Below are 14,900 nucleotides of genomic sequence, written 5' to 3' on the forward strand. Positions count from 1 at the left end.
TCCTGTATTAAACCATGCTAATGTCATGTATTAAACCATGCCAGTGTCATGTATTAAACCATGCTAGTGTCCTGTATTAAACCATGCTAGTGTCATGTATTAAACCATGCCAGTGTCATGTATTAAACCATGCTAGTGTCCTGTATTAAACCATGCTAGTGTCATGTATTAAACCATGCTAGTGTCCTGTATTAAACCATGCTAGTGTCCTGTATTAAACCATGCTAGTGTCATGTATTAAACCATGCTAGTGTCATGTATTAAACCATGCTAGTGTCCTGTATTAAACCATGCTAGTGTCCTGTATTAAACCATGCTAGTGTCCTGTATTAAACCATGCTAGTGTCATGTATTAAACCATGCTAGTGTCCTGTATTAAACCATGCTAGTGTCCTGTATTAAACCATGCTAGTGTCCTGTATTAAACCATGCTAGTGTCCTGTATTAAACCATGCTAGTGTCCTGTATTAAACCATGCTAGTGTCCTGTATTAAACCATGCTAGTGTCCTGTATTAAACCATGCTAGTGTCCTGTATTAAACCATGCTAGTGTCCTGTATTAAACCATGCTAGTGTCATGTATTAAACCATGCTAGTGTCATGTATTAAACCATGCTAGTGTCCTGTATTAAACCATGCTAGTGTCCTGTATTAAACCATGCTAGTGTCATGTATTAAACCATGCTAGTGTCCTGTATTAAACCATGCTAGTGTCATGTATTAAACCATGCTAGTGTCCTGTATTAAACCATGCTAGTGTCATGTATTAAACCATGCTAGTGGCGTGTATTAAACCATGCTAGTGTCCTGTATTAAACCATGCTAGTGTCATGTATTAAACCATGCTAGTGTCCTGTATTAAACCATGCTAGTGTCATGTATTAAACCATGCTAGTGTCCTGTATTAAACCATGCTAGTGTCATGTATTAAACCATGCTAGTGTCCTGTATTAAACCATGCTAGTGTCATGTATTAAACCATGCTAGTGTCCTGTATTAAACCATGCTAGTGTCCTGTATTAAACCATGCTAGTGGCGTAACTCTGAGCATCACTGAAGTCCATGGACCTCACGCAGTGAATGAGTGCAAGGCACACAGTACATTTCTTACATGTGGGGAAGCAACATAAATTGCATTTCTATTCTTTTGAAGATTGGATGAAAAGCTCCCTGCTTTCATTTCACTTATACTGCCCATAGAGTCCTTCCCAACAATGGTTTTAGTTCCTCAAATATCATAAGTATCTTAAAATAGTTTTTTTTTTAAATTTAATCGTAAAAGGGCTTCTGCTTTCTTTTCTTATTTGAACTCGTGCTTGTTCTATTGAATCATTAACACCCTGTACAGGAGTCATGTGCATGCATAGAATCAGCAATAAATCATATGATTTTACTGGAGGAACCATATACTCATCATGGAATTATACAGTATGCAGAGTCAAAGTTTGTGATCTCAAGTCAGCCACAGCTGCAGCCATAGGGACGAGTAGCTGGTTGATTACGGCAAGATAAACACACTGACTTATTCAGCCTCTTTCCACACAAGAAAACAGCCTGCATGTTACCTTCTTTTCATCTTGTCAGTAACATCAACATTCATTTTAAAGACATAATGTTTGTTTGCAATGGCAGAGAAAGAACATTGTTTGCTTACTTTAGGCTTTCAAAATAACTGAAGTGAACAAATGTCATGACATTTAGATTCACAAACCTCAAGCTCTGTGTCAGATTGTGCGAAATGTTGGCCTGCCTGTTATCAGCATCCAAAACTCTAATGTAACTCTTCCTGCCTACATTTGATTTCTAATTGCCTTTCAGTTTGCTTGGCATGCTTGAAATTTCTCGGTAACTATACAAATAGTTTTCATTCAATTACACAGTCACAATGACATGCAGTCAGGGGTTTACATCTACTAGCATCTATCGTACAGATATGGTACGCTTCCAGAAAGCGCCTGGGACTGTATAACATCACAATAGAAATAACAAACTTCATTTTCTGCAAAATGCACATTTTGGGACACCTAAGGACATTTAGCGCTGCACAAGCAAAGCTTAAGATCTACAAGATAAACTTAAAATGTACAGCAAGATATATATCTAATATATATATATATATATATATATATATATTTTTTTTACGTTATGGTGGGTGAAAAAGGCAACAAGAAATCTCCACCGTATTGCATATAGCAAATAAAAAGATCACTTGTGAGCACATTCACATGTCTTAGGCAGGTCTTTTGCCTAAGCCTTTTGCTTCAAACCCATATAACATGGATATATATATATATATATATATATATATATATATATATATATATATATATATATATATATATATATACACACACACACACATCCCCCACAAAGATGGGATTTCAGCCTGCAGATACTTTTGGGGACCGCAGGAGCCACTCACAGAGACAGTGACTAAATGCATCAAATTTATTCTGACCCATAACTACTTCACATTTGGAAATGACACATACCTCCAGACAACCGGGACCGCTATGGCACTCGGATGACGCCACAGTATGTCAATCTATTCTGCGCAAAACTGGAAAGTGACTTTCTTTCCACCTGTCACTTGAAACCCCTTACATACCTTCGGTACATCAATGGCATCCTCCTGATTTGGACCTCTGGTGAACAGGACCTCCTACAGTTCCATGAGAACTTCAATATGTTCCACCCGACTATCAACCTCAAACTCATCCATTCCCTGGATGAAATATATTTCCTAGATACCACCATTACAATAAAGAACAACCAACTACAGACTTCTGTATACCGCAAACCTACAGACAGGACGATAGCTTTCACCCCACACACACTAAGCATGCAACCATCTACAGTCAAGCAATACGATACAACCGGATATGCTCCGACACAGCAGATGGAGGCCAGCGGAGTACAGCCTTGAGATCGGATTTCATAAACTGTGGCTATAACCACAGAATTGTAGACCAGCAAATCCACAAAGCCACCAGAATACCAAGAAGTGGTCTCCTTGAATACAGACAGAAAGAGACAAGTGACAGGGTACCTTTGGTGGTCACATATAACCCACACCTAGAAGCCTTACGCAAGATTGCCAGGGAACTACAACCCATTCTTCAGGAAGATACAAGACTGCAACAGGTCTTCCCTGAAACACCCTTATTATCATACCGACATACATACAGAAAATTATTGTGACGAGTAAAGTATTCAACAATACAACTGACTGCGGGACAAGACCATGCCAGGATGCAAGATGCACACAGGAATCTGGAGTACAAAATCAGAGGAAGGTTCACCTGTTCCTCCAGCAATGTTGTGTACCTCATCATGTGCATGAAATGTTCAGGGGGCTGCTACTATATAGGTGAGACGGGACAGGGGCTAAGCAAGAGAATGAATCTGCATCGCCACAGCAACACACGTGGAACAAGAGACAGTCCTGTCGGCGAACATTTCTCTGACTCTGGTCATAAGATGAAAAATCTGAAGGTGGCCATACTCAAAGGTAATCTTAGAACACGAAAGAGACGGTTGCATGGGACAGGAGAACTCTCTTCCCATGAGTTGCTTTATCCATTGTAACATCGCCGGAAGAAGAGAACAGTGTATCTCGAAAGCTCGCACAAATAAAAGCATTTAGGGGCTTATGCAGAGAGGTACGTTAAGTTAAATTTCGCCAGCTTAGAGGCAAAAATGTCCGCATTTAGGCAGTTAGTGGCGAGAACTTGGCGGGCCAATTCAAATTCGCCAGACGTGTGGCGAGAAGCGTGATTTCGCCAATGCGAAAACACGCACGTTTCCAGTAGCTCCGATGCGTATGAATGCGCCAATCGGAGCTACTAAATGGCGCGTTCAGGGGAAATTTTGCCCGCCAACAAAAGTTGGCTGTATTGTGGTCAAATACCGCGCGGCTCTGAATGGCGTGAAACTCGCCTAATTAGCAATTTCATGTACACCGCGCTACCGGAGTACCCTGCATAGCACAACATTAAATGCCAATCCTGCAGCGAATTTAAGCCTTCTTTGAACAGTACCTCTCTGCATAAGCCCCTTAGTTAGCCACAGAACGGTATCGTCTATTCGTTTTTGATTATTAAGCTCGGCTAACACGGTACAGATACCTCTACATCTACATCTCTATATATATATATATACCATACACGTTTTAAGTTATGGTGGGTGAAAAAGGCGACAAGAAACCTCCACCATATAGCAAGGGCAGGGTTGCAGACCTGTCTAAGACATGTGAATGTGCTCACAAGTGATCTTTTTATTTGCTATATATATATATATATAATCCTGATTAGAAGATTGTAACATTGACAATAACATATAATGGTTGTTGTAGCAGGACTGTAACTCTCTTCTATTTTTTTATTTTATTTATTTCTTTACCATTTTCAAGCAATACTGACTCTTCCAGCCCTGAGGGGGTTAAATCTACATAAGTAATATGAAAATCCCCAGATTAACAAGGAAGTGTAATCTTACCTCCTGCGACTATTGTTACTCATGAGTTACTTATGAGCCCTGGCTAAAAAATGCAGCCACATCTTGTGCTGTATTCTGCTTCTCATACCATTGCCCGCCTTGTTCTGTGTGCTCAGTCTCTCCGGCTTGTCTCTCTCCTGCAGACTGAGTGGGCCACACAGAATCGTTCCCTTTTTTTCAACCCTTTGTAAGAAAGGAGAAGTCCGTCAGCCACCGCCTCTTACACAAGACTTAAGTAAGGGTAACAGTGTTTCCCCCACCCAATCGCAGATAGGGGCCATTGCAGGGTGTATGGTGCATATGCCTGCTGGCAACAAGAGGGCTGATCGTCCGCCGATGGTAGTGGGGACACAGAAACAGGCCTCTGGGGTTCATACCCCACATATATCTTTAGCAGTGCAGAGCCTCCATCTGCCGTAGGCTCAAGGAACTGGAGTGCAGTACCAAAAGGAAGGGGGAAAACCCCATACCAACTACTGGCAACCTGATAGTACCAGGGTGTACTGCAAGCCCTAGGGCAGGACAGTAGTCAGGGGTGGCCCTGCTACACTCTCCATCTGGTGGATTCCCAACGACCCCGCTTGGTTCCTAATTTTTCGGGTGCCATTGTTAAATGAACCTGAACAAAAACAAGATAACAGTTCACATGATCATCACATTAGTATGCATGATATACATTTCTCTGTGAAAACAGCACGTCAATGTATTTGAATATACACATACAAACGGCTGTCATAATAACATAGGTTCCTCCAACATGGAGAACCTTTTCTTAGGAGGGTCATCTCATGCCATGATCCACTCTCTCTAAAGCGAGAGCAGAACGATATTCTGGTAACATACTGGGCACCCACATATCTCTTTGTCCCAGAGCAGTTTGGGCATGGTCTATGGGCCATTACATATTTCTGATACCGGGCCAGAAAAGCAAAAGTCAGAACACCCGGCCACACCGAAGGACTATCGGTCTCAGGGGCCAAGGCCGTATCAGCCACGGCTGCGGCTGCTTGTTTACGGGCCAAATGTTCAGTCATGGATTGGATAAATCCTTTCACCAAGAGCTATAGCTGTACTCACTGGGAATCGAAGGCTTCTCATCCGCCCCAGCGACCACCGTAGCAGTGGCTTCATCGTCAGAAGATATCGCAGGATCCGGTTGCAAGGGGGGGTTCTGAGAGCTTGCTGGGTATCTGTGTGTTTTGTTAACTTTGTCCAGCTGGCCTCAGCTGTTTTGGAGGTTAGTGGTTCCTCCCACCCAAGATTTAAGCTCGCCCCTCCCCACTTTCCAAGTAAGCAGGTTTTCTTTTCATGCAGCTGGTTGTGACAGGTTCAATGTCAGGACCATCCTGTCTCTAATTATAGAGGTAAATAAGGATTTTAATCAGTTAGTGTTAGGACCTGCGAACTGGTCATGCCTTGTAAGAGGCTCGCAGGCTTATACACTTTGGCCAAAGGGTTAACTAAATTACCCTTTTTCAAGAGATATATAGGTATTTCACTGTGTATTTTTGTCACATTGGATGTTGCTCTGGACTTCTTTGTTTCTTGTTTTATATAATTAGCCACACCCAGCAGCACTCCTTTTGACACTTTATACATTATATATATAATGTATAATGTATAATGTATATATATATGTATATATATATATATAATGTATAATGGTTATATATATATTGTGGTAATGTTGGGGGCTTTCTGAGAGCTTGCTGGGTATCTGTGTGTTTGTTAACCTCCCTTGTTCTCCAGAGTCATTAGGCAGTGGTCATCAGTGCCCCACCTCCCTCTGGTGGAGGTTAGAGGGGCAACCAGTGACATGGACGGGGCGTGACTCTGACTCAAGCTTGAACCAGTCACATCGCTTGGGTGGGGTCCTGGCTTTCTCGCCAGACCCTTGTAGAACTTTGCGAAAAGTGTACCCCAGGCTAGCAAAGCTCCATCTCGATACGCTGCACACGATTACAGTCCATTACAAGCACTCTGTGGTTCCATAGTCTGGCTACTGGCTAGTAGTACTCTGGGCTTCTTCCCTATTAGTACCCTAACGCCGCCCCACTTGGCTGCCAGCATCACGACCCTCTCCAGAGGTCTTTGGGACTCAGTTAACCAAAAAAAACCTTTAGGCGTCCCGACTACTCACCTCAGGGTGACTTAGAACAGCAATAGCCCTTGTGTCTCCAGACCATTCACCCGATAGGGCCGTTTAGGTCGTTCTTTGTGAGGTTACGAGGATACGTGGTACACCCTCCCAGTGACTACACCTAGGCTTCCTCCGTCTTTCAGCACTTGTTCTGAAAGCATTCCTTGTTACTTCCAGCTTTGCTTCGCTGAAAGCCTGTCCCGTTACAGATCTCAGCAGCGCCTCCAAATGTAACGGTGTTTCCCCCACCCAATTACAGATAGAGGCCATTACAGGGTGTAGGATGCATATACCTGCTGGCAACAGGAGGGCTGAGTCGTCCGCTGATGTAGTGGGGACACAGGAACAGGCCTGTGGGGTTCATACCCCACATATCACTTTAGCAGTGCAGCGCCTCCATCTGCCATAGGCTCCAGGAACTGAAGATGATCTCCCATGGTAGAATTTATTACCTCTCCCCCCAGTAAGGTCACACACCAGGCAGGAGGTATATTGCAAAACAGGAATGGGTTTATTACTACACTCTGCAGTAACAGTTACACAGCAGTCTTCTGCCGGATGCAGTCTGTCAGATCAGCTATGACTGAATATGGTCCCTGGACCGTCACTACAGGTCAAGGGCACCTGCAGCTGTCCTAGCTCTTCCCCATCTCCCTAGCAGAGGGAGAGGTAAGGTATACACTCACTCTCCCCCGGAGGGAAGAGCACATGGGAAGGCCCCAATCTCAGGCTCCCAGTTATGTGACTTGCCTTCCTCAGAGGGGAAGGAACACCTAACTTTAGGGCGGTCCTGCCCTTAAGTACAGCCAGAAGGCGGGCACCCCGTTGTCCCAGCTACAACAGGATGTACCACCCTCTGCTGTCACTCAAGTGCAGTACCAAGGTGAGAGGGAAAACCCTATACCAACTACTGGCAACCTGATAGTACCAGGGTTTACTGCCAGCCCTAGAGCAGAATAGTAGTCAGGGGTGGCCCTGTTACATAAGCAATGCAACTATTTTAGTAATAGCGTCAAAAGGAAGAATTGCTACACTTTAGTAAAGGTCAGTAACAAATAAATTATCAGGTGCATCAACTCTGCAATTAATGCCATGGCCTAACTAAAACTAAACTACTTTGGCTTTTCTGCTGCTGGTAATGTCAGGTCTTGATATGTGTCATGTTTTTTGTATTCATGGACCTCTTAAAATGTTACATTTGATGTAGTATGCATAGTCCCTGCTCCACAAAGGATATTTTACGGAATAGATGTTTATGAAGGATTACGAATAATTGTACAATTAGAACCCGCGATTCTTTAAAACAGTGGCACGTGATCCCAAATTAGGGATAGCATCTCACTGGAAAAAAGCAACGATTCGGTCACTAAGACAAATAAGAGAGAGAGAATCTGGTTTTCATGTCAGATGGAAAAATGAACAGCCCTAGTGAATGACACACTCCCAATCCTGGCAGCCATGGCTCCAGTATTGCAGAAATTCAGGCGCCTCCTGCTCCTAACTACTGAGCCTCTCGATCCCCTCCCACACATAAAGCGAGAGACTAACAACCAAATGTAGTGCTACAGGCCAACTCTGACAGACCTCCAAGATCCAAAGTATGCTCCCCCTCCGCCTCCCCCCCCCCCCCTCAAAAAAAAGTGAGTTCACATACACGGAGGAAGGGACAGAGATATCAACGCCTAACAGTATCCTTAATAAGTGGTAGAAAAATGATGTTGAAATGGAAACACGTAAATAAATGTATTTACTAAACCTGAGTTATTCATTATGTTAAGCCGAAAATCCACAATAAAGTCAATGGAGGTTTTCAGCAGAAATTGGCTCGAACGGCTGCTTTGGAGTACATTTTACCCCCAAGTCATCAGGGCCACAGACAGATTTCCCAAGTTCTAAGAACGCGGCCAAGTTCTGAGCTATGATCCTACGGCGGGTACTCTGCATAGAGGTGCCGGAGCAGCCCAGCTAAGTGGAGGATAAGTGCTGGGAGCAAGTTCTCGTGCCCAAGTTCTCAGGGGCAAGTTCTCGCGTCCAAGTTCTCAGGACCAAGTTCTGAGAATTGGACAGAGCTGAAACCAGGGGGGAGAGCGTGGTGGCTCTCCCGAAAAGAGTACTGTGTGTTCCTGGACGTAGAGCAGACAGGGTAAACCAGCCTGAAGGAGGCGCCCTACACCTAGTTGAGGCTAGTGTCTCCCCCCAGAGCCCCAGTTGGTATGTGTTCTTTGTATTTGTGCAACTTTTGTGTGTCTGCGGGCTTGCCCGAATAAACCCCATTTTATTCAAAAATGTTGTCCTGCCTACTGAATTGATTTCGGAAGGTAAAAGGTATTGAAAGTACTTGTCCCCCATGACACCCTCACCCCCCAAATACATATAACCCCCCAAATACACGTTTTAAAAAATCCCACCCCCCAAATACATAAACAAGAAGCCCCCCCCACCCAAATACTGTACATCTAAAAGAAGACCTTCTCCCCCCAAATACATCTTTAAAAAAAACACCCCTGAAATACAGATAAAAGAAGTCCCCCACCCCCAAAATACATATAAAAGAAGACCCCAACTCCCCAAATATATATAAAAGAACCCTCACCCCCAAAAACATATTCTAAAAACATTCCGCCCCACAAATACAGATAAAAGAGGCCCCCCGCCCTCCCACATACATATAAAAGAACCCCCCACCCCCAAATACATATATCTACCTTGGGGATGACCGGGCCTCGTGGCTGAGGGGGGCCCGTCTGGCACTGCAAGTTGGGCCCGACCCCTCGCCCGCTATTGAGTCCCTGCCAATCAGTAATGGCAATACCATTGGTCACCCTTACTGGTCATCTTGCCTGTAACTACTCTTCGGCATCTATATCTTTCCCCACTAATATGGAGGACATTCAGCAAGTGAGGGGCAAATAATTTCCAAGTAGGGGCATTAAAACATTGTTGTTTTAAAATGTAGTATTTTGCATCCTGAAAAATCCTATACCTACTGTACTGACCTCAGTAATATCTCAGATCATTATTGATTACAGCCAAACACACACAGACCGTATATTAACAAGTAAGCTTTATTTCTGCTAAATAGTGCCAAAGGGTGTCAAAGTCTTCTCCCTTATCAATACATGCTAAACATAAATCACATTATTCATGAAACTGTGATAGTGCTGGCTAGGGCACAACTGTAAGGAAACTTCAATTAAAGTCAGTGAGAGTTGTTGTGCCCCAAATGGCACTATCGCAGATTAATATGAATAATCCACTTAGTCACTTTGAGGCAATTTATTTTCTGCTTCACAAATCCTTAAAGATAAAATAAGTTGTTTCTACTTCTCATTTGTGCTCGGCTTCTGCAGCTTCTCTTCCAACTCACCCCGTGAAACATTTTTTCTGAGCTGGGTATCTCAAGTAACGGGCAAAAGATGCCAAAGGCCTCGGCCAGGTTGGCGCTAAGCGGGCGGGTGCGCTCTCGCTGTCCGCGATGAAACACATTGAGGCAATGTGTGGGGCCAGCGTGAGCGAGCACCTGGGCCTGCTCGGCGCTCAGCCATTTGCAGAGCAAGCAAATTTGAATTTGCCGCCTGCAAGCGCGTCACGTGAGCGGTTCGCCCAATAGGGGCGAACCAGCTCCGTGATTTCGTGGTCGCACCCCCAAATCGCACCCCCTACGTGCGCCCTAATGCCGGCCACAAATCTCCCGGCCGAGCAGGGAGCGTGACGGCACCACGCATGAGCGCCAGCGTGCTCGCTCCCTGCCTGCCCGCAGCCAAACACTTGGTTGAACAGACGGCCTGGCAGTTGGGAAATGTACCAAAAATGTTTCTTTTTTATTGGAGTAGCATAGAGTGCATTGAATGTTTTATTTGCACAAAAGTTTATATTTTAGTGTTGTACCGGTTTTTAGCTTGTGAGGCGTAGTTCCTTCTTTATTCTAAAGAGGAAAGAGATTGAGGAACTGGATGTCAAGAGCATCCTACGGCTTACATAGAGGTCATCTGATTGTCTTGCATTTCGAGTCATGGTTACGTTCCGACTCGACTTGTGATGTTTGTAACACAAACAGACACTATGGAAAGGGATAGTGGGTTTGAGGAAGTTCTCATTTGGGAACGGAACATGCAACATGCTTAATGATGCAACTACTCCCAACTCTATTTCCAGACTATGGGCAAGATAGGTATTCTAAAGGTGAGGATCTCTGTGTGACATCATTATGGAAGGGTGACTATTAAATACCAGATGGGCCCCATTGCAAATATAATTGATATAGTGCTGCCTTCTCTAGTAGGATGTTCGCTAAGCACAATGTATGGCCATATCATTAACCTAATGATATTCTTATGGGAGCAGTAAATGGGGCTCAACAGAGATAGTATTAATGCCATGAGATGACCTTGTGCCACACAGTAAGGAAGGAGACAGGCAGGTTCAGATCTCACTCAGATATCTCAGCCGAATTCCACATTTTCAGATACGAGCCTCAGATTAGTTTTGTTTTTGGTTGTTTTGTTTTAAATGGGGTAACTTTAGAGCTTGCAAGCAGGAAGCTCTCAAGTTCAAATATCCCCCCATTTTAATTAATAATTGTTTGTAAATCTTTTTCTGGCTATTTTGTGGGCGGGGGGTTCATAATGTTTGGGACCAAAACCCCAGAGAAAGTTCCACCCTAACGCTACGACCCCAGTGGGTGCGCTGCACGTGCTGCAGGGGGAAAGACGGGGGTGGGGCATGATGGGTGCGCGGCCATGACGTCACCCGGCAGGGTCGCCCTCATTGGCTGAACCACCTGGGGGTGTGGCCTAGCGATCTGTCGCCTGTGTCCATCTCAATTTTCAGGTCTGGAAGAAAAACTCGCCGCGCAGCACGGCAGCCGCCCCTCGCAGCGGGGCCGGCCCCATTAAGAGGCAGCTCTTGTCCCCGCAGCACCCGCCATAGCGAGCGCTGCAGCAGCCAGTGGGGACCAAGCCTTAGTAAGGATGAGGAGATTTGGTTTGACCAATATAATTGTAGATTGAGGAGCCAGTAGCCTGCAAAAATTACTCAGCTGCCTCCAGCAATCATAATAAAAAGTGGTTGTGAAATATACCATTTGGACAGGAATTGATGTGAAATCAAGTATAACAATCCAAACTAAATCCAATTTGTGAATCCGCGCTCGTGCTGTCTTGAATGAACTCTGGAAACCAATCCCTTTGCTGCTAGGTGCACAGGAGTCACTCCCCGTAATCTCCTAAAAAGAGTCAACCCCTAAGGGAAATCTCCAAACGCACAAAAAGAATACGCACAGCGCACCAGGGATTACAGCAGCTCATTCAATATTTAATCATTAATAACATCACAATGGATCATCTGGTTAAAATACCAGTTAGAATCTCAATAAACAGTGAATATAATAAAACACCAAATGTAAATCACCAATTGTGAAACAAGTGAATAATAAATACAACTGATTAAGATTGCATACAGTGAAAAAGAACCGTGAATTAATACAAAACAGTATATCCTAACATGATGCACTACGCAATGTGTGTAATACATCAATTTTATCTTTCTCAGACTACGGTTTAAGCATTCAGCATTGATACTTACCTCAGTAGATAACAGATATCTCTGCGTATATATTATAGTATCCTTGTAGCAGGCAACCACAGAGGTAAGTACCCACACTTTGATTTCTTCGTCACAGTATTTAAACTGCTAATGGCTACTGACACAACCCTGCATTAATAAAATATTTCTGCATTTTGTATCTAAGGCTGTATAATTGGTTATCTTAGGATCATATGGGACAGGAGAGACACACTAGCCGTTATCTTTACTCCAACGAGGCTATAACTGGATGCGAACCGCACCTCTAGGTTTAATCACACATTGGGTGTGTCTGTGTGTAAGTACACATTGCTAGTGCTGATTGACTCTTACATGTCCGGACCAGATTAGCCATATACAGCTTTCTGCAAACGCGTTCACCATCTAAATATTCCAATGGTCATTTTTGGGACTCTCAATCGCAGAATGATGCAGCGAATTGCTGGCAAGCAGCATAATTCTATGGCTGCCTAACTGGTCAATACAAGACCCCACAGCTGCAATACATTTAGGCTGTGGTTAAGCTCTGCACGTGTTTTACTTTTTTTAATAGTTTTTGTCTGTTCCCATATTGGGGATTTAGTGCTCTGGGTTGAAATTTTCACCCCAGAGTTTTTGAGATAAATGTATTAATTTGATCAATGAATGTATATGGACCTAATGGAGTGTATACCACTGGTTCTATATGTAACATTGGTAAATCCATTCTACCTATCTCTTCGACTGTTATGTAAGTGCAGGGCAGTAACAGGTTAATTCTGTGGGTATTACACCCCCTGTATCCTTCTCTGTGATGGACAGAAGTGAGTTGGTGACTCATGACCTGTGGGGGCCTACAGGTCCTATCAGGATGTGTACAGCAGATCATGAGCCCGTCCCTTCTGGAATAATCCTAATCAGAGGAGTGTCCCAAGTTAGTTTTGCTCTGCCTTCCAAGGTAGGAGCATGGGCTGTCAGACTTTCCCATTGCGATGATGAGCTGGCCCACTTTAGGCCTACGGGCCTAAAGAGCATAAAGACTCAAGGCCCCATACTATCGGGGCAGCACCATCTGAAGTCCTGGGATGTTGCACAGCATCATTTATGCTGTATGTGAGCTGTGCAGCATGTCCAATAAAGCAACCTGTTCCTTCTACCTCTGCCTGGGTGTCAGTTCCTGGGCAGGAGGTGTAAGGAGTGCAGTGGTGGGGACTGACATCCATACACCAAGGATCCCATCACCGCTGGAGGTGCTGACACCAGGAACCAGAACCCAGAGACCACCCAAAAGCCTGTCCAGGTGCCCCTTACCACCGCGGCAGACTCAGCTCTTCTGTACTAGCAGGTATGCCTCAGCACCACACTCAGTTAGTAATTCAGTCCTTATCCCAGAGGGGGGGAGAAACATGGGTTACATACATATTATGACTTTCAGGAATATTCCTACTTTTCATTGAAGGTGTACATATATATATATAATATACCAAGGGTCAGCAACTATTTACACTGCCCCATCTCATCTTATTCTATGTGTTTATGACTAGTTTGTTGCGTATCAAGATTGCTCACGGATTTATCACTACCAATCCTACTATACTCATTTTTAATATTACCATTAAAGGGTTTTAAAATTACAACTTATCATACTATACTGCGAGTGCATTCAAAAGGGATTTCTTCTTTTCTTTTTGTATTAGACATCTGTATGTCCAAAGATAGGGACATGAAAGACAACCTCAGTGTTCATCGCCAAATGTAATCAGTCTGCATATGGTATTAAAACATTCTGAGGGTATTTTAGCCTGCACTCCTAACCTTAAACAATATATCCCCCAACTTCCCAACATCGTTTTCTAAATGCTAAAAGGTAGTAAGAATGTGTTAATAGCTGATTGAAACTGTCAGTGGCTTACTCGTAGACCATTTGGTAGCTTTAAATGTGGCATAAAGGTGTGTGTACGATTTTTATTAAAAATAACCAAAATAATCAATAACATCCTAATTAATACTAATAGGGACACCTTCCAAGCAAAGGGTTTTATTAATTGTAACGGTGGTTTATGTTAACCCAGCGGTGTGCAAACAAGGGGGCGGACCCCCGAACTTTATTGGGGGGAGGCGCGGGCCGCGTGGCAGTTACAGAGGCCCCGCGCTAAGAGCATGAGCCCTCTGTAAATTTACTTACCGGCTTCTTGTCCACGCGTCTCCATGGCAATGTGGCGTCAAATGATGCCTGTTACCATGGAGACATGACTTCAAATGACGCTGTGGGGCACGGGACATCACATGACCTCACAGCGTCATTTGACGCATTATTAGAGGCGAGGGGGGGCACAACCGCGGAGGCAGTAGGTAAGGGGGGCGCAGGTAAGGGGAGTTTGCACACCGCTGTGTTAACCGATGAATGTGGTCGTCAATTTTGGAAGGACCAGCCTGAACCAGCCTGAAAGTCAGATTTAGTGAACATAAAAGAAATATTAAGAGGGGATTTCCGTCCCATGGTGAATCTAAACATATTTTTAATCACCTTCATGCAAAATGATATCCAATCATATTTGAACAACCTAAGGGGCTTGCAAAGCAGCAAAGAACGTTTTTCTCTTGGCACTGAAGATATTGAACATAATCTTTCCTTACTTGAATTGCAAGTGTTTGTTCAAGAAAACTAAACACATTTTGGTAAACATATTCCCACAAATGT

The sequence above is a fragment of the Ascaphus truei genome, chromosome 16 (genome assembly GCF_040206685.1).
Source record: "Ascaphus truei isolate aAscTru1 chromosome 16, aAscTru1.hap1, whole genome shotgun sequence".
In the NCBI taxonomy this organism is placed as follows: Eukaryota; Metazoa; Chordata; class Amphibia; order Anura; family Ascaphidae; genus Ascaphus; species Ascaphus truei.